This window comes from Heterocephalus glaber, unplaced genomic scaffold (assembly GCF_053883595.1).
Source record: "Heterocephalus glaber isolate CG9 unplaced genomic scaffold, H.glaber_assembly_v1.0 deba00000331, whole genome shotgun sequence".
Taxonomy (NCBI): domain Eukaryota; kingdom Metazoa; phylum Chordata; class Mammalia; order Rodentia; family Bathyergidae; genus Heterocephalus; species Heterocephalus glaber.
In genome coordinates, this window is record NW_028258142.1 from 31,130,135 (window position 1) to 31,156,990 (window position 26,856).

Consider the following 26,856-nt stretch of genomic DNA (forward strand, 5'->3'; position numbering starts at 1 on the left):
TTCTCTTTGGTAGGGATTGGCTTAAGGTTGATCATGAGACTCAGCCTTTTAGGAAAGCTTGTGGTAGGGGCGTGGCTGAAGGAAGAATATCCCTCCTCAAGGAAGAAAAAAAACCACTTCTGGTCTTTGGGTGTGGTTGTAGAGGATGTGATGTTGGTGCTGCAGTAGGCATCTTGAGACCAGGTGGGGAAAGCTAGCACACTAGACCCAAGCTAAAACACTAGAGTTGGCAGGTGAACAGGGAACCCTGCCAACAACTCCAAGTAGCTGAGCCATGCCGGCAACTATCTACCTTCAACTTTCTTTCCAACAGAGATCATCAAGGCTATGGGCGTCTGCAGTAAATACTGTAAATACTTAATGTCCTTGCCAGGCAGCAGCGCTACCCACCCCGGATTGTATTCCCTTATACAATTTCCTTGAGAACATGCCTGTGGGGTTGCTGCCAAGAAAGAAGCAGGTGGGTTTCCCTGCTGTCCTTAGTTCCCTGAGCAGGGTTAAGAAGAAAGCAACAGGGGGTCAGAAGGAAACGTTTGCAGAAGGAACATTAAGACATTGAGGTGGGGGATTAGTTCCTCCTGCGCTGCTTTTTCTTTTGAACATTACATAACCAGCCAGGGAGAACAAAGGCTTCCCAGGGCTCCCAACACTAAAATAGCGGAGAGAAATTCCGGCTGCCTCATCGGAGACCCAGTCCCCACACAGGCAAAGCTGGGGAAGGCGGAGCCCTCTGGATCCCAGCGTGTGAGGCTTGGGCGTTGGTCGTCCTGGGAACAGAGCCTGCTGCACAGAGGCACCTACCACACCTGCAGCCGGGACTCCGGCTTCTGGCATACAAGTGTGCAAGGGGTGCATGCGAGTGCCTCAGTCCTGATTTTTGATGATTCTTACATTTGACCTTTGCAGATTCAAGGTGAAACTTCTCATTCTCCCTCTTTAAAGGAAGGGAGCCAGAGATAGTAGAAGATGGCAGTTCCTTTCAAAATCTTACTCAGTGCAATGATGACTGATAGCTAGAAAGGCAAAGCCCTGGTTGGGGCTGGCTTTGTTGGGCTGTGTTCTGAAGGGAAGCCTTCTCAGCCAGGGAACAAGCTTTTCAAAGCCAGAGCCTGCACCTTTAATTCTCTGGCCCTTGCTCTAGCCCCGACTAAGCGGTGCTCACAGAGCCCCATACCCTCTCTGAATTCAGAGATGACTCTGAGCCCATGTCATGAGCCACCATAGGAAAGCAAGTCCTGATCCTTCCTGCCAAACAAACAGTAGCACCGCTTCCTCCTACCTCAGAGGGAGTCCATGACAGGGATGCTAAAAGATTCCAGTTTTGTAGCAAGGAGTCACCATCACCTTCCTTTTAGAGCAGAAATGGCAAAAGTCTGGTGTCATATGGAAAATATCATACCTGCTATTGTTATGCCTTTTTGTGCCTATGACAGACATTGAAAATCAGTCCTCACTCTCTTTCCAGATGAGCCAGGAAAATCGGACTCTTCTCACCCTGCACTCTGGAGAGAACGCTCTCCCACAGCTCGAGCGGGCAGTCGGATGGACAGAGCTTATCTGCACCCACGGCCTTCACTGAACTGAGCCTCTCCTTGCTGCGCCAGGCCCTTGTTCCTGGGCCACACCTGCCTTGCTGCCTAGGTGCACAGTCCAACTCTGCCTAGGCACTGGGCATGGTCACATGCACTCGGTGATGCCTGACTTGATGTTCCACAAGGATGCAGCAAGGCAGTGTCACTGTCCCACTCCTTGAGCAGACACAGCACAGTGTCATGCATAGCAGGTGAACTCCAAATACCACTCCCTCCTCTGCCTTCCACTTGGCAGAGAGTCAAAGTGACTTCCTCAAGGTCACACACTGCAAAGTCACCCTGTCACTGCAGTGCTCCTCTATCTCTGACACACCTGAGTACTTGTTTTTGGCTTTCTAATTTTCCTAGCTCCTTCAAGAAGGATTTATCCTGCTTCCTCAAGTCACTTTGGGGACTGACATCCTTCTTAAATGTCTCCAGCCTCCTAACTGCTCACTGGCCACACAAGACATTTTTTTTAGCCCATTGACAATGTCCTGCTTGCTCTCCCCTGGCTCTGTGCCTTTGCACAGCTGTTCCTTCCAATGGGAAAATTTCACCTTCTCTTCACTGGCTGCTTCTTAATCTTCCCTTAGTTATAAGTTTAAATGTCCCTCCTTCCAGGAAGCCATCCCTGACGACTCCTTTTCCTCCCCAGACAGGCTCATCTATCTGTTCAGACTCTGTTTCCCTGGTGCCCTTCCTCTCAAGTCACCTTTCTCCCCTCTGTTTCAGCTTTAATTGCTTGTGCTTAGTGTTTCTGGGAGCTCGGTGAGGAAGGCAAGGACACCTTTATTGTGCACCTCATCTCGTCAAGGTGCCTAATCCCTAACCAACTCAATAATAAATAATATTTGAGCAGAACATTCTGAGAAGCGCTATGCTCCATACCATTGCTGATTATTTCAAATGTGTAACTCACTTCCTTCCTCCCTGCAAGGGTTGCCAAGTAAACAGGTGAATTTCACAAGTCCTATCTGATTCAAATCCTGGATTCAGTCCCTTTACATTTCATAGAGTTCTTGACTTCTCTCACCAGCCATGCTGGGCCATTATCTGGGTAATATGTGCGTAGGGAGACCTCTTGCTATTCCCACGGAGGCTAATCATTTATAGATGTTGTGTTCAGGGGGCAAAAGAACCAATCCTAGAGCAGACAAAAAGTGTATTCTCTCTTTTTTTTATTGCATCTCCCTGTTCACAAGCAGCAGAAGTGGTATTTTAAGACCTCAGATAACAGCAACATGGGCCACATGAGGCTGTCACAGCAGAGCTGAGTTGGAGCCAGGAGGTCTGGGTTCTAGTCTCACGCTACCTGTGAGCTCTCCCACAAGGCTTTCAACACTGCTCCCTTACTCATGGGGAAGAGAACAAATAGGCTGGCAATAGGAAAGTACTTCCAAAAGTAAAACACACAAATCGAGGTAACAGCCATGATCATAACTCAACTATATTAAAATTAAAACTTCCACAGTGGTGTGCACCGGCGCAGATGTGGGGGTCGGGAGTGTTACCCATTTTTGTGCTTTGGACACATCTTGACACACCTCCGATAGCAAGGGGCCTTCACACGGCAAGAGGTGAGTACTGGCCCACCAGCCATTGTCCTTGTGTTTTGAGCCTCTTTTTGAAGGAGGTCTGAGGAGAAGGAATTTCAGGCTAAATTATCTCTATCTTTTCTTCCAGTACATCCTGTGACACCCAGCTTAGGATGGGGCACCTAGGAAGGAATCAATCAAGAATCACCTCTGGCTAAGCAGGTCCATGCTGGGAATGCTACTGGATCTGTTCCCACTCACCATACTGTGCGGCCATGTGTCCAGCGGTCTCTCTCCTGGCCTCCTCTGTGAGTGCCCATTTCACAGAGCAGCTACTAAGCCCAGAGAGTCAGATCTGTGTGGAAAGCACATGGCAGGGATGTGGCGCCCTGGACAGGAGCCATGTGGTCCTGTGCATGCTTTTCATTTTGCTCCTAGCTCTAGCAGGACAGAAACCTGGGAGTGCCACTGGTCTCCTGTCCGTGCCAGCCCTAAAGACATTAGACACATACACACATGCACACACCCCCACACACGCACCTCTTGTCCTTGGTGGTAGGGGCCCCATGGGAGGCCACTGGACTCTATTACATGGAGACAACACAGGCACAGGTGGCTCTGCTGCTTGGGAAGGGAAGGCAAAGAGGAGAGAAGAAAAACCAACAGAGAGAGCAGGGGGTGGGCAGTGGCTTGATGAACCTACCCTAGGTTCCCAGGCAAATGAAGCAAAGAATGGGAACTGGATGTGATGGCGCATATCCCTCCAGTGGACTTGTGCTCTCTTAGCTGGTTTTGGTTTCATTTGGAGAAAGGTGACTGTCCTGGCTTTCAGGTGTTAGGCTGGTGCAGGTCAGTTCATACTAAAGAGAGCAGGAACAGAGGCCCCCATGAGAGCCAGGAGAGAGAAAGGGCTCTTCTGGGGTGCCTAGGGTGGTGAGGCCAGGCTCTGCAGAGCTGTCTGAATTTGGGGCAGCCCACCCAGGCATTTGCTGGGCCTCAGGATATTCTAGGGGACCCCTAAGTGAGGAAGGGGATCCTGACCCAGCAGGCCAAGAGCTATGCATGGCAAGGCCTACTTAGGGCCAAGGAGAAGTTCTTCCTCCCAAATAATTAATGGCAGCCGCTGCCATCATTGCAACTGGAGTCCTCTCCTTCCGTGGAGAGCAGAGCTAGAAGCCAGTCTTGCCCCAGGGAGTGGGGAAGGAGGGCATTCCAAAGTGACCCTGTCCCCATGGACAGCCTGCAGGGTGGTGCCCAGCACTGCACCTGGCCTCTGGGGTCAAGCTAGTGTTTGCTGGGTAAGGTAAGCTCACTCCTTGTAGTCTGAGGACAACCGGGTACAAAAGCTGTCTCCTCAGGTGTAACCATCATGATGAATGACTCCCAGCATGCAGATGGCCTTATGTTCACACATATCCATGGGAAGCCAGACACTCAGAATCCTGACACAAGCCAGGGTGGGGGCCCAGGGTTGAAGAGGAAGAGCGAGGGAGAAACAGCGAGGAGATCGGGGAGGGACAGTGAGGAGGGAGAAAAGGAGAAGGGGAAGGGGATGCAGGAGTAACGGGAAGAAAGAAAGTGGGAGAGAGGACGGCGGGGGCCTCACCTCCCTCCCCAGAGGCAGCCACCTGTCTTCTTCTTGAGTAGCCTGGGTGTCATTAGCACTTGGCACATGCTGGCTAGCTGGCTATCCTCACTGCCCGGGAGTCTCTCACACACACACTGATCAAATCCTCACTGCAGAAAGTGCTGGAGCCTTGGCACAGCAGCAGCAGAACCGCACAACACCGCACGATGGCCTGACGTGTGAGGTCCTGTCTGGGGGTTTGCCCAGGCACAAGCAGTCTGGGGCCAGGAACCAGATTTCACCCACACAAGGTGGGCAGTTAGCTGGGAGCCCAGGACAGGTCTGTGCCCCTGCCAAGCCAGTCAAATGTTTGGCAGGCAGTGGGCTGGCCGGTGACGCAGGAAAGCATTCCTTTGCCTCTCCCTCTCTCTGCACACTGCAGATAAATGAACTTCGGGATCAAGGAGTCCTGGAAAACCAGCCCAAGCCAGGTCTGGAATTATGACCCAGAGTCATCACATGAGGAGAACAAGAAGGAAATCAGTGGGTCAGGGCCAGGGACTGCCTCAGGAAGATCTCAGCCACCCCCAGGCTCATGTGCAGACCTTGCCTCCAAGTGACCCTCACCCCTGTGCTACTGAGCTAGGGCAACTTGGGCTTGATGGAGAAGGTGTGGAGGACGCCCGTGGGTGTCAAGGCCACAGCTTTCCTCTGGAGTATGAGAGAAGGGCCGAAGGCTGAAGAGGCAGAGGGGTGGGTCCAGGTAGCCTGGGATGGGGCGTTGGCTCTCTCAGCAACCATCGCTTCCTATCTGGAGCAAGCTGGTGAAATGACTGCTCACCAGGCAAGGCAGGAGAGGAGAGGGCCCCCAACATTTGGGGCAACGTTTGCGTGGAAAAAGGTTGCTTTTAGACCCAATAATCTCTATGTCATCACTAACAAAATCCTTTTCTGTCTGCAGGTGGTGATCAAAGTTGTTTCTAGTTCTGAATCTATTTTACCCACCAAAATTGCAAATTAGAGTCCCAAGTGTGGGGAGACATGGAGTCAGCAGGGCACCCAAGAAGCCTGGCCCAGGAGATTGTGGCCTTGTGCAGCACTGAGCCCAGTGTCTCTGGAAAGATCTGGCCAACCAGAACCGAGATGGAGGTTTGAGACCAGGCCTATCCTCATCCCTTTGTTCTGCTTTCTAAGGCCAGCGTCTCTTCCACAACAAACAAAGGGTGAAACAGGACTCTGACTTGATAGAGATCTCTTCACCCCGTGGATCATTCTGTTCTGACTCAGAGATGACTGCAGAAAGAGATAGTGTCCCCGCTTCACTCCCACATTAGCCTTTGAGTTGTCAGGAAAAAAGCAAAAGACTAGGAATAAGGCCCTGGATCGTGGTGCCACCTCCGCCCAAGGCCTTGCCACCAGGCCCCTCCGAGGGTTCAGGGAAGGTAAAACCCTCCCTTGGCATAGGGCACTCTGTCCCCGCTCCTTCATCCGCACTGAGCAGGTTAGGTTGTGGATATTTGCCAACATCCACATTCTGCACTGTGCCAACCTTTTGTCCCCACTGCAGCAGCAGGGTGGTAAAACCTTTTGCTTTTGTTCTCCTGCGGCAAGAGCACTGCAGAATCGAGGCATCCCTCAGGAAACATGCTCCGAATAAACCTCCAAAGGTTCCTTCCGCTTCTGCCACCTCTTGTACCCACTCCAATTCATCCTCCTTTCTGCTATAATTATCTCTAAATCACATCTATTTATTCCATTTGCATATATATATATATATATATATTTGAGGCAAGGTCTTACTCTGTAATTCATGCTGGCATTGAACTCATTATGTAGCCCAGGCTGGCCCTGAACTCATGGTGATCCTCCTGCCTCAGCCTCCCAAGTGCTGGGATTACAGGTTTGTGCCACCATGCCTGGCTCTTTTCCTATTTAAACATGTTTTGGTTAGCTCTCTGCTGCCCAGAGATCCATGCCCGAGCTCCTCTCACAGCCCCCATATTGCAGATTAGACCTTCATCTGTATTCCTACCTCTCCTTAAGCTGCACCCCACACACCAGCCACACAGCTTGGTGTGATCTTCCCTGATTCACCACATTCCCAGCACATGTAGGTCCATCTGCATGTGACCCTATTTTCTTTGTGCTTGGAGCAACTCCATTTGTGGTATGCCCAGGGAAAGGCCATCTTCAGAGAAAACTTTTCCTTCCAGCTTAGGGTACACAAGGCACACTCCTACAGTCAGCCCATGGGATTCTGTCTTTCCAGGGGGGTCTTCCTTCCCTCTAGACAGGGAATCCCGAGAGCAAAATCATGGTGGCTGGTTCAACCTTACTCCCTCAGCCATACATAGTTCCTGGCATGTAGTAAATGTTCAGTAAAATGTTGATGACTAAATGAAGGTGAGGAGAAGGGGTGGAAATGGGGCTGAGGACTTGAGAGTGGAAAAATGGAAGTGGTGCTTTGGGAAGTGATTCCTAAAGGTGCACTCCCCTGGAGGGACGACTTCTAGGGGAAGTGTGTCTGTTTGATAGGATGAGAGCAGGAAGTCTGAAAGAGAGCAATATGAGGGAGCAGTTGATGCCTGGGCTTAGAGACTGGGGCAAAGAGCAGCCAACCGTGAGGTCAGGTAGCTTAGCAGAATGGGGGTGGGGGAGACACTACAGTGTGTTGGGAGGGAGAGGTCTGGAGTTTGGAATGCAACTGTGATCAGAGGAGGTACTTGACCAGTAGAATTCTGGCCTCTGCACACTTGCTTGCAGGTCACATGCAGGCAGGGTATCAACAACAGGGCAGATACTGGAGGCTTAAGCAAAACCAAGCCTAGAGAGCCACTGCACACCATTCCCTTGGCCACTCATTTATTTTTTTCTTTTCTGGCTTTCAGATCATCACACTGACCAACCCCAGATGCTAAATGAAGGCTGTTTACCAAGACTGAGTACAAGCGACACCCTCCAGCTCACTTCTCTACTTCGCTTCTTCAGGAGCAGCCACACAGCAAGATACCATGGGGCTTATGAACAATTTTGAGTACGTCCTCTTTCTGAATTGTTTTGGCTGATTCTTCTGGAAGCCTTAGCTGCTATAGAGAACTCTTTTATGGTTTGGTAGCCCCATGGATAGCAATAAAATTAAGATGAAAACACATTTGCAAAGCAACTTTCCAGTGTCCAAAGCACTTGCTTATAGTATTATTTAATATTTAATACTCTCATGTAATATTTATTGAGCATCATTATGTACTAAGCAGTGGGAAGCCAGGAACAAATAAAACAGACCCAGGCCCTGGGCCCATGGAACTTATAGTCAGGGTACAGGGGCTGATGTGACAAGAATAATGCATGTAGTGGCTGCAGTTGACCACAAATATGATAAATGCCTGGTGGAAATGTCCAAGATGCTAAGGGTCAAGAAGGCAATTACTTCGAGAGAAAATGGCAGGGGCCCTGAAGAAGTGACATTTAAATTAAGACTTGACCAGTGAGTTGAGACTAAGAGAAAGTACACTTTGGGCAGAGGGTCAGCACATGACCTTAAAACTTCTGATATTGGAGGATCAAAGAGGAAGAAGAAAGGAGGAGGAGGAGAAGAAGGAGGAGGAGGCTTCCTGTTCTGATGCACCTAGACAACTGCAGACCATTGCAGGGCCTGATGAACAGTCCTTGCACAAATCCACCCCTGCAGTTCCATCTCCACTTTACAAATGGGGAAACCGGGGTGTAGATTTGTTAAACAACTTGCTCAAGTCTACACAGCTGGAAAGTGGCAGAGATAGGCTTCATATCCCAGCAGTCTGTCACCAGGCCCTGAAACACTAGGCTCCACTGCCAGAGTGAATTAAATTCCCCTTCCTAAAGGCTGTCCTGGCAATTAAGACTACAGGGTCAATGTGCCAAGTGCCACAAACAAATTGTCATCAGCTTTCCAAGTGCCTATACCTTTAAAAACAGACTGCCCTTCTCCTGGTCTGTTTCATTTTGTGAGGCAGGGACAGCAATCAGATTGAAAACCAAGAAAGATAACTGTGGCTCCCACTGCCAGTATGAAGGGGCTATATGTAGCATTTAATAATCACATATGAAGATGTGTGGATTTTCCTCCAATCTATCCTCCAATCCCAACATAGAAAAATCATCTCTGCCAATTTCTAAGGGCATTTTGGTATCACATTTACATTCATTGCTCATCTTTAATCTCATAGCTTTAAATATCCAGCAGAAATCTCTCTCAGCTTCCCAGAGCCTTTTGCCTTTTGCCATATCCCACCTGCCATCATTCCTTCCTTGCCACTCAGCAGTTCCAATCTGGTGTCTACTTTCCCTCCTTCTACCTCTATTCAGGCCCCTACCAGACCAGCTGAGAGCAGCTCTCCTGTCTCCCAGAAGCGCCTTGGGTGTTGCTTCCAGGGGGAGACTGTTGCCCCAGCAACCCAAAGTGAACATTATTTCACACTATCACTTTCTCTTCACCTCTTCCCTCTCCCTGCCCAATGGAATTATCTAGGCCAGGTCTCCTTCTCCAATGCAGAAATCCCTAGAATTCTTCTTGGGCTCAAGTCCTACTGGGAAGCAGCTCAGGTGTTGTACTGAGATGTGCACCAAGCAGATATTTTTCTCCCCTTCCCAATGGGTCTATAAGTCAATGTAAAACTGTAACACTGAAGAGAACAGGAAGGAAATGATCAGAGAACAAGCAATTTCAATGCATTTCAGAAAGCTGAAGAATACAAAAATCTCAGCTCAGAATGCACGTGAGGTGGGGCCAGGTGCCAGGGGCAGCTTCGGAGGATGCTGCTGGCCTCTTGACACATGGAAAGCCCCCAGCCCGAGATCAGCAAAAGCAAAGGCCAGCAGGCCAGAGGGGCTTAGACTGGGATGACTTGCAGTTTGTGAATGAAACCACTGTACTGCCCTCTCTTCCCTGCCCACCAGCTCCTCTCCCCCAGCCCATCTTCTGCATTTAGAAAAGTGGGCAATTCTCTCCCAGCCCATCCCCTTCTTTAAACCCTGAGTGGCGAGTCTAAAGGACAGCGTTCAGAGGTGCAATAAGGAATGGGATGTGAGTTAGAAAGGAAGGACTCTTTATCGCCTTTCTTTAAAATGCATAATGTAAATGCTACTTACTAGTTTTTAACTTTTAGAATCAATCTATGGTTAAGTGGGCCACAAAATGTAAATGTTAGGAATTTTGACAGTGTGGAAAAAAAAGAGATTCTGTAGAAAAAAATGTTGCAGAGATGGAAGAGAAGAAGGAGAGAAGAAAAAGACATAATATTCTTATACTGAGTTGAGAATTACTGTTTAAAGCTGATGAAGAAATGAAAGTTTAAAATAATGAATGTTAGTACCTAAGGCTAAAGTATAATAAATATAAGCCCTTCAAAAAGTGATAATTATTATCAAAACCAAAGATGGTGACCATACTGCTTACTTCCTAGAGAGAGAAGTAATAAGGATTCACCAGAGAACAAACCCATGACATAATATCAGGTTAATGGGGAAACAAGCAGAACGCTCTCCCATTTTAATTATTCTTTTCTCTGTCTTGTTCTTTTTTATTAAATAAAAAATAAAACAAACAAAAAAGGCAGATAAAGTTTATTATGAAAAGATACGGAAATAATCAGCAAAATAACTAAAGAAAGAAAATTTGGGCCTGAAAGTTTGGGGCCAGGATGGGATAGAGGACAGCAGCTTTTCATTATAGGCCTCTTTTTTTTTTTTTTTGGTACCGGGGATCAAACTCAGGTCCTTGCACTTGCACAGCAGGCAACGAAACCACTGAGCTAAATCCCCGGCCCTACGCCTCTTTTGAGCTTTTTTGAAAAGGTTTTTTTTTTAATTGGCACTGGGGATTGCACTCAGGGATTCATACCTTCTAGGCAAGTGCTGTAGCCCTGAGCTATACTCCAAGCCCTTGGTCTCATTGAAAAAAACCATAGTTGGGCCAGGGATTTAGCTCTGGTTCCGCTACCTGCCTCGTAAGCGGAAGATCCCGAGTTCGATCCCCAGTACCAAAAAAATAAAAACAACCTTAGTTGGATAGATTAGTTAGAAAGGTCTAGGAGTCACCCACTTACCAATGGGCCTTATGGTCATTGGGGAAAAATAGGAAAGATGTTCCTAAGGTGGAAGGCTTTCTCTGGCCAGTAGAGCAAGATGCTGTGAGGGGCCTAGCTTTTGGAAACCTACCTGGAATGATTAATCTTGAATGTCAAATTGGTTGAGTTAAGAAAATAGTAAAGTACCTTTCTGGGTGGATCTGTGAGGGTGTTTCCAGAGATGCCTGTCACCTAGGACCACAAACTGATGGGAGAGAAACTCGAACTGAATATTAGCAGCACCATCCAATAGGGTGGGGCTTACATGGAACCAAAGCAAAAGGAGGAAGTGGCTAGCACGTGTTCTTTCTGGTTCTTTCCTTCTTTCTGTGCTTCCTGGCTGCCATGAGGTGAGCAGCTTTTCTCTGCCACACCTTCCACCACGATGTTTCTGCCTGGCCATGAGACTAAAAGCAATGGGACCAACCAACCATAGGTCCATTTTGGCTCTGAAACTGTGAGCCAAAATAAACTTTTCCTCCTCTGTTTTCTCTGGTATCTGTCAAAATGATGAAAGTTTGAATAGCACACTACACCTCTTGTCAGCCACAGCGCTCTTCCCCCATAGCCCATCCCATCCTCTTCCTCATCCTCTCCTCCTTAGGTCCCCTTCACCTTTTAATCTAATGATTCTCAAACTGAGATGCATGCATAATAGAATTCCCTGAGCAGTTTCTAAAAGTTCAAATGCCTGAACTGTTCCCTGATTAGTAAATCAGAATTTTTGGAAGGTGGTTTCCGCAGGCGATTTAAATGTGCAGCCAAGTCTGAAGGCCACAGGAAGAAGATGAAGGCAGCAAGAAGATGAAGGCTTGCAGAGCAGTGACTCTCATGAAAAGCACTTTGTCCAGAGGGAATGATTTTTTTTCCCCTTCTTCAGATAATCATGGAGTGCTCTGGTAGGTGCATCTCTCTCTCTCTCTCTCTCTCTCTCTCTCTCTCTCTCTCTCTCTGTCTCTCTCTGTTAAGGCCAGTGGAAGGCATGAGAGGAGCCCCCACCACTCCTGCTTCCTCAGCAAGATCACCCATAGTATGTTTTGTAAACAAGAAGAGACTATCTGAAACCAGGGCCAAATGAGTTAGGGTCCTACTAGCTTCAAGCTTCTTCACAGTTCAGTCACAGAGAGTGACAGGAGTGAGAAGGACCCAGACATGGCCCCTGAATAAGCACCCTGCCCATGTGAACCACTACCTAGAGCACTAGGTCTCCAACTTCAGGGAGCACTGGCCTCCCCTGGAGGACTTGCTGCCACACAGATGGCTAGGCCTGAGCTGGGCTTCCTGGTTCAGTGGGTCTGGGGTGTGGCCTGAGAACCTGGATTCCCAACAAGTTCCTAGGGGGTGCTAATGTTGCTGGTACAGGGACAGGAGCGGGGAGGGTGGGTGGCATGGTAGGTGCAGATATCCCCTTTCCTAAGGAACAAAGAACATAAAGTCAGAGCTGGGGTGTAGTTCAGTGGTACAGCACTTGCCTAGGATGCTTGAGACCCTGGGTTCTATCATTAGCCTTATATAAAGTAAAAAAAAAGAATGTAAAGACAGTCAGCAAGAGTGTGATGGGTGCAGCAGCCCCTCTGGCCTCACTGTGAAGGTGCAAGACTCAGAATGGGGGCTAGTTACCAACAGCCTCTACAGGGCGCTAACCATCTGGGACCACCTGGGCTTTGAACAGGCCAGAATCCGATCACCACATTCCCCTCTCAGTGTTGCTACCAGTCTGATCCCAGGGCCCAGCAACACTGAAATGGTGAAAAAAAACCCCAGCTAACCAAGTGAGGGACATGTGTTCTATCTAGGGATGCCAATCTCAAAAAGCGTTTCTACTTAGGTATCCCTGGATTTATATTTTAGGGCAAAGTTGCTCCTGGAAACAACTCCCTGCTAGTCCTAACAGCCTTTGAGATCAGTCAATGCCTTGAAGGGATTTTTCCACTACATATATTGGGGTGATCATTTTATAAAATGAGATGGAAATGCATACACCAGCAATGTTTTTTCTAAATCAAATTTAGAGTCAGTACCTTACAATTTAATTTAGAATGATCAATTGAGCAATCACCCAAAACTTATACCCTAAAATCCCCTGGGGTGAAATTCTTCAGTTCTGGTGCATAGGCTAGCTTTCCAAGTCTTCAAGTAAATTTCCTCTTCCCAAATATACAAGAATATACTTCAGCTGATGGGCAAAGAAATCGGGAGCTGGGGGCAGGTAATTAGCAAGTTCATTAATTAGAATACTGGTTGTACTTCTTCTATAACAGTTATCATTTGCTTATTTTAATTACAATCCCCTGCTGTTTGCTAAAATCATTACTGGTCATCAATACATATATTATTACGCTTGCAGGGCCACAAACATATTTTGTCTTACATGTAAAAATACAACTTATATAGACTGCTAGCTCTGTTAGCTCTCAAAACACATTTAAAAAAACAAAATCTTACAGGAATATATAAATATATAAATATATAAAATATATAACTATATAATAAAATATATAAAGTATATAAAATATGTATACATTCATAAATACATAGAAATGTATATATAAACCTCATTCCATTAAATATTATATATATATATATAAATTCCCTACATTTTTACTTTAATTATTTCATGACAAAGACAGTCGGTGAGAATACTGAATGTGATTTTTTGTAATACTCAGTTTATTTCTAAATTTTGTTTACTTGTATACTATGGAGAAAATTCTGATCCATAGAGATTATATCATGGCAAATATTGTAACAGCTTGTCTTTTTTTTAACAGTTTACATTGGAAATCTCAAGTTATTTTTAAGTTCAAAATAGATGGCAGAATAAACTTTGAGGACAGCTAAAAATCAAATTAACACATTAGGGTTTCAGGTAAAATTTGATAAACAACACATTTGAGAGTATTATTTTGGGTATAATTTTTAAGCAGATAAAAATATTTAACAGAAGTTCAAATCTAGTATCTGTGAAATACCAAAGCACCTTTTAAACACAAGTTAAAAACTATAAATCTATATGAACTGCTTTACAGATGAAAAACAGGCTCAAGAAAAGGAGATCTATCCAAATCTCACTGGGAATTTAGTGACAAAGTGAGGTTAGAACCAACCTGTCCACCCAATATGCTCTATGAGAGATTAAGAGGGTTAGTAGCCGGGGCTCAGAGCCAGATTTTATGTGTCACAAACAGGACTTCTCATGGAACCACTTTTTTTCAGGTGATAGTTTAAACGGTTTTCCTAAAATTGACAAATAATTATCTTTGGCATTAGCAAATTTAAAATAACTACACTTATTTGGGAATTTGCAAGAAATCTTTGCTGTGGGACATTAAAGCTTTTTCTTATTTTTCTAGCTACACTCATAGTAGGCTACACCATCATTCTCTAAGTGGTCTTCGCCTTTCCTGGCTGCTCAGGCACTAACACCTCCACCTCTAAGTGTGTGTGTTCGTCCTGCCAATGAAAATAGCCATAATTTCTGATCCTTTAGCAAGGTCATCCACACAGTTTGTGTTCTTTTTTCCTTTGGTAAACAAGAAGTATGTTCTGGCAACTGGAGCCAGTTGAGACTGAAGTATAAGCCCCAGTTTCCTTGGTGAGATCCCAAGTGACAGAGCATGGCCCTGGAACACCCATACTGCTGATTTGGACCCAGGGGGTAAAGGGCCCATTTTGTAGTACATCTCTGGTTGTCAGTTTCCTTCCAAACACTGCATGGCTATAGGAACTTTTCTATTCACAGTGTGGATGTTTTTGCTGCTTGTCCTTTTGGTTCCATATGTGCGTATAAAAAGAACACTCATGTGCATGGATTTATATAAATAACATGGGCTCTGCCCAAGACTCCCACAATGAGTCATCTTTCACCAATGTTCACTTCTAGAATAAAAGGTTGGTGGCTCATTTGAACTGATTCTATTAGGAGGTCAAAAGAATGTTAGATAGCTATAAATACCAGATGCTGACACCAATTCAGACCTCTGGTTAGTTGATATTAGAGATAATTATTAACAGAGCAGATTACATATAAATAGCATAGATTTCCCAAGATAGACACTAGTCTTGCTGTTCTGAGGTTCCTAAAGGGGTATCCTACCAGGTGATTTAATTAAAGGAATAAACTCAAAACTATCCCAATATCCAACCAGGAAGGAAAGGGAGAGAACGTTATATTCAAAAACCACATTTAAGGCCATGGAAAATGTGTATGATATAGCTGTGAGTGATGGAAGGTAACTAAGTAATTCATAGTATATTTTGTTTGCTTTAAAACTGCACGGAATAAAACTGGGAAGCGTAGTTATAACATTGTGATGGTTTCTTGTGAGTGGCAGATTACAGACTTTTTTTCCTCTATAATGTTCTGCATTTTTCTTTCAAATTTTCTTCAATAACCATATGTAATTTTACAACCAGAAAAAATTTAATAAAAGTGATTGAATACTAAAATTACAGCTTTTTCTCATTTCTCCCAAAGCTCCTTAATAAAACATCAAGTTCTCAGCGCCTACTCAATGAATGACCATGGAAAAGAGTCCTCGAAGTGCAAACTACACACAGAAAAGGCAGATGACAGATTCCCATCTCAAAATTAACTACTCTGGCTCAGGTTTAAAGATTTTCCTTTCCTGATTCACTCCCATTTCCAGTCATCACCCTTGGCACCAGCCCATAGGGAATTACTTCCAATGCTCCAAGGCTGCCTGCTTCCACCCACAGGCAGGCTTTGAGCTGTGTTCTGCTCCATTCCTCAGATTTCTGAAGCAGCAAGGTCATTTTAGGTCTGGGCATGAATGCACTCCCTCCCGATTTAGGAGGCAGATGTTCTCTGTCATGCACCTGGCCACCTCATGACTTCCCCAGGTTGTCCCACAGAGGTCTTCCCCACCATGGGAGGTCCATGGGTAGGCTCAGAACCCTGGCTCTGTTATTTTCTAGCATGGGACCTGGCTCTGCTATTTTCTAGCTCTTTAGCACTGCTGAACCTGAGATCCTCCTCTGAAGAATGGTGATCACTAAATCTACTTCCCATACAGCGTAGAGGTTGGAGATAATGTCCCAAAAGGACTGGGATTCGGGCCTGGCAGGTAACAGGTACCCAGGTGACAGCAGATTCTTTAGGGTCAGGATACCTCTGTGCTGCTGCTCAGTTCTTCTCCCTTCTGGAGTCTTTTTTTCCTTCAGTCTTTCTGTAAAAATAAGCCCATGTTTCTTTTCACATTCACCTCACCTTACTATAGAATATCCTTGTTAACTCAACAGAGGTGACTTATGTTTCCACCCTCCCAGCTCCTCTTGAGTGGTTCACTTACAACCTGCTGCAACTTTGGGGAAGTGGCTTCCCAGGAGGAAAAGTGAAGCCCAGCAGTAAACCTAGGAAACTTCGGGGTACAGCAGCATTAGATACTTCTGAGATGCCTGTGGCTGTTTTACTAGAAACGCTGATGTCTCCACTAGTCAGATGCAACAGGAAGGAGAGACTGCCTTACTCTGGAGGAAGGATAAATTCACTTTTTTTGTTTTTCAGTGCTGGGGATTGAATCCAGGGCTTCATGCATGCTAGGCAAATGCTCTACCACTGATTACATTCCCCCAGCCTGTAAATTCACTTTGAAAGGCAAGCTAAAGTTCTTGGGTAAATATGCCATCCAAGTTTGAAGGATTGTATTTTATCAGAATGGTACCTTTCTAAGACTTCAAGGCCTCAAGTATTAACTTGGAGGACTGTAAACCATGCCATAAGCAATCTTAAATGAGGGAGAGGTTTTTCTGCTCTAGAGATAGCTGCCAGATTCTATCCAAGGCTCACTTGTGTATCGCCAGCAGGACATTCCATCCCATCCCTACCCAGGAAAAGAAGGGTGGATGTAAAATGAGGACAGGCAGAGAAAGGGGAAGGACCAGCACTAACAGAGGTGGCACTTGACACACAATGTCCTTGAAGGTACAAAAAAATCCACTTGTTAGGGACTAAATTGTGATCCCCAAGTTCATATGTTGATGCCTTAACCCCCAGTATCTCAGAATATGACTATATTTGGATATAGGGCCTTTAAAGAGGTAATTAATGTAGTCATTAGGGTGGACCCTAATTTATTATGACTGGTATTTTTATTAGAAGAGGTGCTTAAAGCCAGGCACAGTGACACACACCAGTAATCTCGGTTACTTGGGAGACTGAGGCAGGAGGAACACAAGTTTGAAGCCAGAAATGGGCAACCCAGCAAGACTGTGTCTCAAAATAAAAAGAAGGGTAGGGATGTAGCTCACTGGTACAGCACTCTTGAGTCCTATACCAAATATTGAGAGAGAAAGTGACAGAGAGAAAGAGAGAGAGAGAGAGACACTATAAGGCATTGAAGAGACCCAGACTGAAGGGCATTAAGACAGACAAGAGAAAGCTACCTGCAAGCCAAGAAAAGACCTCAGCAGAAACCGCCCTTGCTGACACCTTGATCTCACCCTCCAGCCTCCAAGAGCTATGGGAAAATAAATGTTATTGTCTGTGACATTTTGATACAGTGATTCTAGCAGACTCAGACAGCCCTGAAGTAGGTCCTATTCCCATTTTACACCTGGGAAACAGGTGCACAGAAGTAGCCTGGCTGGGCCCACACAGCTAAGTAGCAGATTTGGTCCTCTAACCAGATCTGTTTGACTCCAAAACCTGTTTTCTGTCATCTTCATGAGGTGACTAAGAGGGGAGGCTTTGAAGAAAATGTTCTTGCATCCAATTCCTGGCTCTGTAGCTTTGGGCAAATTGCTGAACCTTACTGTACCTGGGTTTCAACATCTGTAAAGTGGGGCCACATAAACATCTTTATTTTGTTTGCTTATGGAGGGGGTTAAATAATTTTAAAATGAACTAACAGAGTATATGTAAAATACTTAATTCTTAAGCCCTGGTATGTGCTCAATAAATATTAGCTAGTATTAATATGACATTATTGTTGCTATTGTCATTTTTATTACTGAGGAATCCTCATTAATCTGGTCCAAACTTCTCATTTTACACAATCAGTAAAGTGAGGCCCAGGGATGGGAATATCTTCAAACATCACAAAACTAGGTAATTGAGATCTAGTCCCAATTTCTCTCCATTGTTTAAGAAAGGCTCAAAGAAACAAATATTGGTGCAAATGGGAATGGGACCAAAAGATATTGAGAGGCAAGAGGGAAAGGAAGGTGATGTACAAAGAAATCAAATGTGTTATGTATATGTACCAACTCCCCATAATGAATATAATCACTTTTTACTGCAAACATGTACTAATAAAAATAAAAACTAAAAAGAAAGAAAGAGGGCCGGGGATTAGCTCAGTGGTTCCCCTGCCTGCCCTGCAAGAGCAAGGACCTGAGTTCAATCCCCAGTATGTAAGAAAAAAAGAAAGAAAGGAAGAAAGAAAGAAAGAAAGAAAGAAAGAAAGAAAGAAAGAAAGAAAGAAAGAAAGAAAGAAAGATTGGGATGCAGGGTTTTATCTCTAGCAGGTTTCAGGTTAGGGAGGTTTGTGGAGGAACAGGGGCAACCAGGAGACTGACAGGTGTCTGGAGCCTTGCCCTGGGGCTCATGTTCTCATCTGGCAGAAATAACCCTCATACCCTACCTGGTCCCCCAGGATTACAGGGAGGCTACAGACACTGAAATGTGTAAGCACTTGCATGACATAAGGCATTATGATGTGAGACTCGAAACTGAAAAGAACAACTGCTAACAACACTGATGGGTCAATGAGGGGAGAAAATAGAGGACACTAAAGCCTTAAGAATTCAGCTGTAGGGCCAGGGATTTAGCTCAGTGGTTTCGCTGCCTGCTGTGCAAGCGCAAGGACCTGAGTTCGATTCCCTAGTACCAAAAAAAAAAAAAAAAAGAATTCAGCTATAGGGAAGTTCTGGAGAGAAGAACACACATCAAAAGGTTCCCATACAAAAGCAATTGGTGGATGTGCATATTAATAGATCTTTAGGAGGCTGCTGAACATAGGGCAAAGCAGACATATCATGTGGAATGGTTTTTTAAACTGGGCTGTTAAGAACCACATGGGTCTCAGGCAGGAGAAGTAGCCCCTGCCCAAGGAGCAGGACAGAAGAAGCTACCTGGTCACAGAGCAACAAGACCAGTGAGGTCTGGAGCTGTTCTGAAAAAACATTCAGGTGTTCAGCTGACAGATATTTGCTAAGCACTTTCTTAGTGGCCATGCCCTCTGCTCAGTACTGGGGTTAAAATGAGCAAAGTCAGACATAGCTCCTGCTTTGATGGGGTTCAGTCAGATGAGGCAGAAAGACATGGATGCAAAAATCACACAAATGGAAGGGGAGCTATAAACTGAGAGTGAGCCTGATGTATACTAGCACATGACAAAGAAATTTGTGGCTGGGGCTTGAGAATGCTTTACCAAATTAGAGGTCCTTAAGCTGAGAACTGAAAATTTAGCAGCAGTTAACTAGGCAAAGAAAGAGATAGGAAGAGTGTTCCGGACTAGGAGAAACAGATGCAGAAAGGCTCCAAGGATGAATGGCGACAGAATTCAGGAAGTATGAGAAAGCTAAAATGGATGAAATGCAAAGAATACAGCAGAGTGAAGTGGACTGAGACTGTGAAAGTAGATCTATAGTTAGGTGGACCAGACTGCAAGGCATGTGGGCCTGACTGTGGGGCCCTGTGTACTAGACCATAGGGACCCATGGTCCAGACCGTGCAGTCTTAGAGACCAGGCCACAAGGTCTTTTGGACCAGGTAATGGGATTCTGTGGCTTAGAACACGAGGTCTTCTGGATCAGATCATGGGGATGCATAGAGCACCCCACAGGGGCCCATTGCACCGTATCACAAGGATTTTATAGACCAGGCTACAGGAACCTGTAGACCAGGCCCTGGGGGGCATTGCGGAGCAAACTATGGATCTTGTGGGTCAAATTAAGGAATCTAGGCTTTCTACAAACAACAGAAAGCTGTTCAGGAACTTTAATCAGTGGACTGCAGGATCACATTTGCATTCTGAAGGGATAGTTTTGATTGCAGTGTGGAGAACAGGTTGGCTGGACTAGGCTATACACTAGGCTATGTGGTTTGGAGACTGAGGATAGTACCTTGGAGTTGGATGGTGCTGGGAGGTATGCAAATAAATGCACAGATATATAGTAGAGAGATTTAGCATGGGAGATCACTAAATATAGTAAAGGGGAGAGAGGAAGGTGGATCATGGGTGAACCCTAAGTTTCTGGCTCATAACACTAAATGGATGGGGATGCAAATACTGAGACAGAAATCCTAGAAGAGGGACAGGCTGTGGGCTTTAGAGTCATGACATCCAAGAAGAGATGCTGATAGCAGGCACTGATGGCTCCTGAGAACCCATTCTATGACAAGCACTATATGAGGCTCTGGAAAGAAAGCAATTAATAAAGGAGATCCCCTGCCCTCAAATAGCTCATGCATAGCCTTGGCTGCACATTGGAATTGCCTAGGGAGTTTGGTAAATACTTATGCCTATATCCCACCCCTGGAGGGGCTCAGTTGATTGGCTTGGAGAACCAACAGGGCATCAGGGTGTTTAAGAGCTCCCTTGGTGATTCTAATGTGCAGACCGGGCTCAGAAACACTGCTTTGGAGCATCCAAGACCTAGTGTGGCTTGTGTCTAATTGCACAGAAAGGGGAGGTAGCAGAATGATTCACAGTCTTAAGCCTTAAAAATTTAGAGCAGAAATACCAAAGCACATGGGTATAATGGGAATAATATTATTTGGATATTAAACCAATATATTTTCATCCTTAGTAATTCCTGGTCCGTGGGTGTTCCCTGGGTTCCTAATTAAGAATGTAGGCTCAACTGCCCCCAGAGCCCAGGAGCAGAGCTGCCCCCAGTGCAGAGGAGGTGAACCTTCCAGGCCACCATACCACCACCCACAGGACTGAGGAGGTGGGCCTTGCAGGTGGCAGCAGCACACATTCCTCCTCCCCCCACCCCCACTCCCCATTGAAATGAGAAGACACACAAACAAGTCTCAAAACCAGACTTCCAGACCACCTAAAGCAACCCCAAAGGGAAACGAGATGGAGATGGAACAATCTAATACTCAGCAACCTGGACTCCCTGAACTGGCAACAAAAGGGAATCTGGAAAAAATGAAATCAGAAATAATTTCTCAGATAACAGCAGAGATTGTGCCCATACTGCAAGACATGATTAATAAATCTAGAGAGGAGCTCAGGAACATGATGGAAACCCAACACAGGAAACAAATGGAATCCATAAAACAGATGCAAACAGATTTCCAGAAGATGAAAAGCCCCACTGAAAGTCTATGCAGCAGAATGAGCCAATGCAAGGACAGAATTTCAGATATAGAAGATAAGATTGCAATTAGTGACCAGGAAAAGAAAAATTGCTGTAAAATTGTAAGAGACAATGAGAAAGTAATCCAGCAGCTGACAGATTATGCAAAGAAGAATAACATAAAACTGTTTGGAGTCAATGAAGAAACAAGAGAGAGTGCAGATGATATAAAAAACTGTTCACAGAAGTGATGGCAGAAAACTTCCCAAGCAGGGGAAGAGAACTTGACATACAGATAAGTGAGGCATATAGGACTCCAACTAGCCTTCATCAAAAAAATCTACACATAGGCATATACTAGTTAAGATTCCAGAAACCTAACAGAACAACAAAAGTCTACAAGCAGTTAGAGAAAAGGAACAAATCACAAACAAAGGAAACCCCAACAGAATCACAACAGACTTCTCAACGCAAACACTCAAGGCAAGAAGAGCTTGGAGTGATGTATTTCAAGCCCTAAAGGAAAACAACCTCCAACCCAGACTGATGTACCCTGCAAAACTATCTTTCAAAATTGATGGTGAAATATGATACTTTCATGACAAAGAGCACCTTAGGAACTTCATGAATACCAAACCAGCACTCCAAAAATTTTAGACAAAACTGTGGCTCACAACCCCAGGAACCCCAGCAGAATGAATCCATCAGGCATGTCAAGAAATTAAATACAAAGGGGGAGAATCCAAAAAAAAGAAAAAGTCATGACAATGATAAGTCAATATGTATCAGTTAAAATCATCAATGTTAATGGTCTCAATTCACCAGTTAAAAAAAATAGACTGGCAGAATGGGTCAAGAAGCAAGATCCAACAATATGTTGCATACAAGAAACACACTTAATTCAAAAAGAAACTCATAGACTGAAAGTTACAGGGTGGAAAACAATATTCCATGTGACAGGAACCAAAAAAAAAGCAGGAGTAGCTATCCTCTTTGCAGATCAAGTGGATTTCAAACCAACATTGATTAAGACAGACAAAGAAGGACACTACATCCTTGTAAAGGGAACAATCCAAGAGGAAGAGATGAAAATCATAAATACATGCACCAAATACCAGTGTCCCCAACTATATAAAACAAATACTAACAGACATGAAAAATCAAATAAGCACTAATACAATAGAACTGGGGCACTTCAATATCCCACTATCACAAATAGACAGATCAACTAGACAAAAAATAAACAATGAAATACTACAACTCAATCAAATTCTTGAACAAATAGACTTAACAGATGTTTACAGAGTGTTCTGCCCCACAAAGTCAGAATACACTCAGCTACACACAGGTAATTCTCCAAAATAGACCACATACTCGCTCATAGAACATGTTTAAGTAAGTGCAAAGGAACTGAAGTTATCCCCTGTATATTATCAGACAGTAGTGCGATGAAATTGCAGATCAATAGCTTATGAAACTGCAAGAATTTCATAAACACATGGAAAGTGAACAACACACTTCTGAATAACCAATGGGTCACAGAGAAAATTAAAGAAGAAATCAGACAGTTCCTTCACTTAAATGACAATGACAATACAACATATCAGAATCTGTGGGACACAAGGAAAGCAGTCTTATGAGGGATATTCACAGCAGTGAATACTTGTATTAGGAAAACAGAGAGAGCCCAACTAAACAGCCTGATGCTGAACCTCAAACTTCTAGAAAAAGAAGAGCAGGACAAACCCAAAGCTCACACAAGGGAGGAAATTATGAAGATCAGAGCAGAAATCAATGCAATGAAGACTAAGAGAATGATACAAAAAAGTCAATGAAGCAAAGAGTTGTTTCTTCAAAAGAATAAACAAAATTGACAAACCGTTAGCCAACCTTATCAAAAAGAGGAAAGAAAAGGCTCAAAACCATGCAATTAGGAATGAAAAGGATGAAATTACAACGGACCAATGAAATCCAGAGGATCATCAATACCTACTTCAAGAACCTATATGCCAGTAAGATGGAAAACATAGAAGAAATGGGCAAATCCTAGATACCTATGAATTACCAAAGTTGAATGAAGAAAACCTAAAAATTCTAAACAACCTAATATCGATCAATGAAATTGAAAACATAATTAAAAACTTACCAACCAAGAAAAGCCTGGGTTCTGATGACTTCACTGCTGTATTCTACAAGATATTTAGGGAGAAACTACTGCCACTACTGTTTAAACTCTTCAGTGAAACTGAAAGGGAAGCAATACTCCTGAATTCATTCCTGGAAGAAATATCACCTTGATCCCCAAGGCAGAGAAAGATCCAACCAAAAAAGAGAACTATAGGCCAGTCTCACTAATGAACACAGATGCAAAATCCTTAATAAGATACAGACAAATAGAATGCAAAAGATCATACACCCTGACCAAGTGGGATTCATGCCAGGGATGCAGGGATGGTTCAACATATTCAAATCAATCAATGTAATACACTATATCAATAGAGCCAAGGACAAAAACCATATGATCTCAATAGATGCATAAAAAGTATTTGACAAAATCCAACATGCATTTATGACAAAACCCCACAAAAAAATTGCAATAGATGGTCTCTACCTCAATCTGATAAAAGCTACCTATGAAAAACCAACAGCCAATATCATACTAAGTGCTCAAAAACTGAAATCCTTCACACTAAAATCAGGAACAAGACAAGGATATCCACTATCACCACTCCTGTTCAATATAGTTTTAGAAACATTAGCCACTACAATTAGACAAGAGAAAGAAATAAAAGGAATACAGATAGGAAATGAAGAAGTCAAACTGTTGTTATTTTCAGATGACATGATACTCTATATAGAAGACCCCAAGAACCCACCAAAAGTCTTCTAGACTTAATAACCAAATTCAGTAAAGTAGCTGGATACAAGGTCAACACACAAAAATCAGTAGCTTTCCTCTACATGAACCACAGACTCACTGAAAGAGAAATAGGGTAAACAATTCCTTTCACAATAGCATCCAAAAAGCTGAAATACCTAGGAATCAACCTAACAAAGGAAATAAAAAACCTCTTTTCTGAAAACTGTAGCACTGTGAAAAGAGAGATTGAAGACAATATCAGAGAATGGAAAGACATCCCTTGCTCTTGGGTAGGAAGAATCAACATAGTGGAAATGGCCATACTTTCAAAACTGCTATATAGATTCAATGCAAGCCCGAATGAAATTCCAGTGCATACTTCACAGACCTTGAGAAAACAATTGAAAAATTCATTTGGAACCAGAAGAGACCTAGAATAGCAAAAGCAATTCTAGGCAACAGAGATGTGGCAGGGGGCAGCACAACCCCCATCTTGAAACTGTATTACAAAGCTACTGTGATAAAAACAGCATGGTACTGGCAAGGAAACAGATCACAGGACCAGTAGAACAGATTAGAAGATGCACAAACAACCCCAGACACCCTCAGCCACTTCATCTTTGACAAAGGAGTCAAACACCCTCACTGGAGGAAAGATAGCCTTTTTAAAAATGGTGCTGGAAATATTGGGTTTCAACTTGCCAAAGATTAAAACTAGACCTATATCTCTCACCATGCACTAAACTAAAATCAAAATGGATTACAGATCTAAATATTAAAACAGAAACACTGAACCGGCTGGAGCAGAGGATAGGTAGAACTCTTGAAGACATTGGTGTAGGAAAAGATTTTATGAACAAAACCTCAGTTGCCCGTGAACTAGCACAAACAATCAACAAATGGGATCTCTTCTTATTAAAAAGCTTCTGCACAGCAAGAGAAACCACCGACAGTGTGAACAGACAATCCACAACGTGGGAAAAAATTTTCACCTGCTGTTCCTCCGACAAAGGTCTACTATCTCGAATCTATAAAGAACTTAAAAAGATCAGACCTCCCAAATTTAAAGACCCAATCCAAAAATGGGCATCTGAAATGAACAGACATTTCTCAGACAAAGAAGTAGAAATAGCAAATAAACATATGAAAAAATGTTCAACATCACTGGTCATTCGAGAGATGCAAATGAAAACAAAGCTGAGATTCCACCTCATTCCAGAAAGAATGGCTGCTATCATGAAATCAACCAATAACAAATGCTGGTGGGGCTGTGGGGAAAGAGGAACCCTGCTCCACTGCTGGTGGGAGTGTAGGCTGGTGCAAGCACTGTGGAAATCAGTATGGAGATACCTCAAAGAACTAGGACTGGAAGTCCCATTTGACCCAGCTATTCCTGTGTGGGCTATCTTCCCCAAAGAATTAAAAGAATCATACCACAGTGATATATGTGCACCCATGTTCATAGCAGCACAATTTGTAATAGCTAAAAATTGGAAGCAGCTCAATTGCCCATCAACTGGACACTGGGTAAAGAAAATGTGGGTTTTTTTTAAAAAATAAAATGAAGTACTACTCAGCCATAAAAAATTAGAGAAATTAGAGACATTTATAGCTAAATGGATGCACATTGAGGTGATACTCTTAAGTGAAATAAATAGGACACACATGTGTAAATACCAATAGTTTCTCTAGTGTGAGAGACTGAAAGTATAAATAAGGACTAAATGGTACAATAGGTAATGTGAAATAGGAAGAAAAGGGGCAAAGGGGAAGGGGCAGTGGGAGGGTAGGGGAAAGGATAGAAGGGAATGGGATTAATATGAGAAAATGAAAAAAAGGAAACAAAGTCTTTGTAAATAGGGAGGGATGGCAGGGTTGAAGGGAGGGCAGGGGAAGGGGGAAAAATAAGAACCAAGAGAGATTATGTAAAGGTACAAATTTCCAATGATGGATGTCATTATATTGTATACCTAAAATGTACCAATAAAATTAATTAAAAGAAAAAAGAATGTAGCCTAACTGTCTCAGATCACAGAACTTCTTCTATAATATAAAGAAATACCTCTTATGCCTCTGGGGGAATTAAAAAGTAGATAACAGATGATCCCTGTTCTAATAAAAAATATAACTCAAATATAGCATAAGGCAGGGTGTGATCCATGTCAGTGATAAGGAACAAAATACATGTCACGGAATTTCAGATATTACCTGTATAGTTTTCCTTTCCAAGTCACTGCAGTGGACCACTCAGATTTCTCAGTCATAGAACCGAGTTCACATTGTTCTTGACCCAGTCTTTATGACACATTCCTCAATTTTCCTGGAGAGCAGAAACAAAGTAAACCTAACAGCCATGCTGAAGAAAAGTCACACATGCCAAGCAAATGACACTGCAACTATTGCACCAGGTGTTCGCACCCCACCCCCACATCAGGAGCAGAGCCAAGCATGGCTCAGAATACCCTGGCTCATCTTTGCTGCAGGCTGATGGAAAGGGAAGCACTTGTTTTCACCAAGCATATTTCAAAAGGAGAGAATTGGTGCACCTGAGAGCTATAAAAAGGCACATCTGCCTGAAAACATCAAGGACCTGGAAAAAACAAGCCCTGAACTTCAATTTCCAATAAAAGTATTCTCTTCCTAACCCCCTGAAAATTCAAACTATCTGTACAATTCTTCCTAATGCCCTTACCTAATTATAAGCAAAGCAGTATACCCCAGTGAAACCCTGGTGACTCGTGCTTTGTACAGGCTCACATTTCCCTAGAAGTATCAATAGATATCCAACCGACACAGGATTTCATCACTGGCCATCTCAGTCCTTCTAAGGAGACTACAAAGGAGTATCAGAGGGAATTTGCACCCTCTAGACTTTGGAGAAAGATTTGAAAGAGTTTAGATTTTATCCCTTTGTATGAAGCCACTTAAGGCTTCTGAGCCA

The 26,856-nt window shown here is 43.9% G+C and overlaps 1 protein-coding gene across 16 annotated transcripts in view; it reads right to left on the reverse strand.

Annotated features, from left to right (window-relative positions):
- Positions 1-26,856, reverse strand: part of Mapk4 (mitogen-activated protein kinase 4) — a 160,860-nt gene that overhangs the window by 66,062 nt on the left and 67,942 nt on the right. For 9 of the 16 annotated variants that reach the window (XM_013075972.3, XM_087192656.1, XM_087192639.1 and 6 more), the window contains exon 2: positions 26,124-26,235. The exons of the other annotated variants lie outside the window; for them this stretch is intronic. The gene's annotated coding sequence lies outside the window, so the exon portion shown is untranslated. The remainder of the gene's footprint in view (positions 1-26,123; positions 26,236-26,856) is intronic. 16 annotated transcript variants of the gene reach the window in all.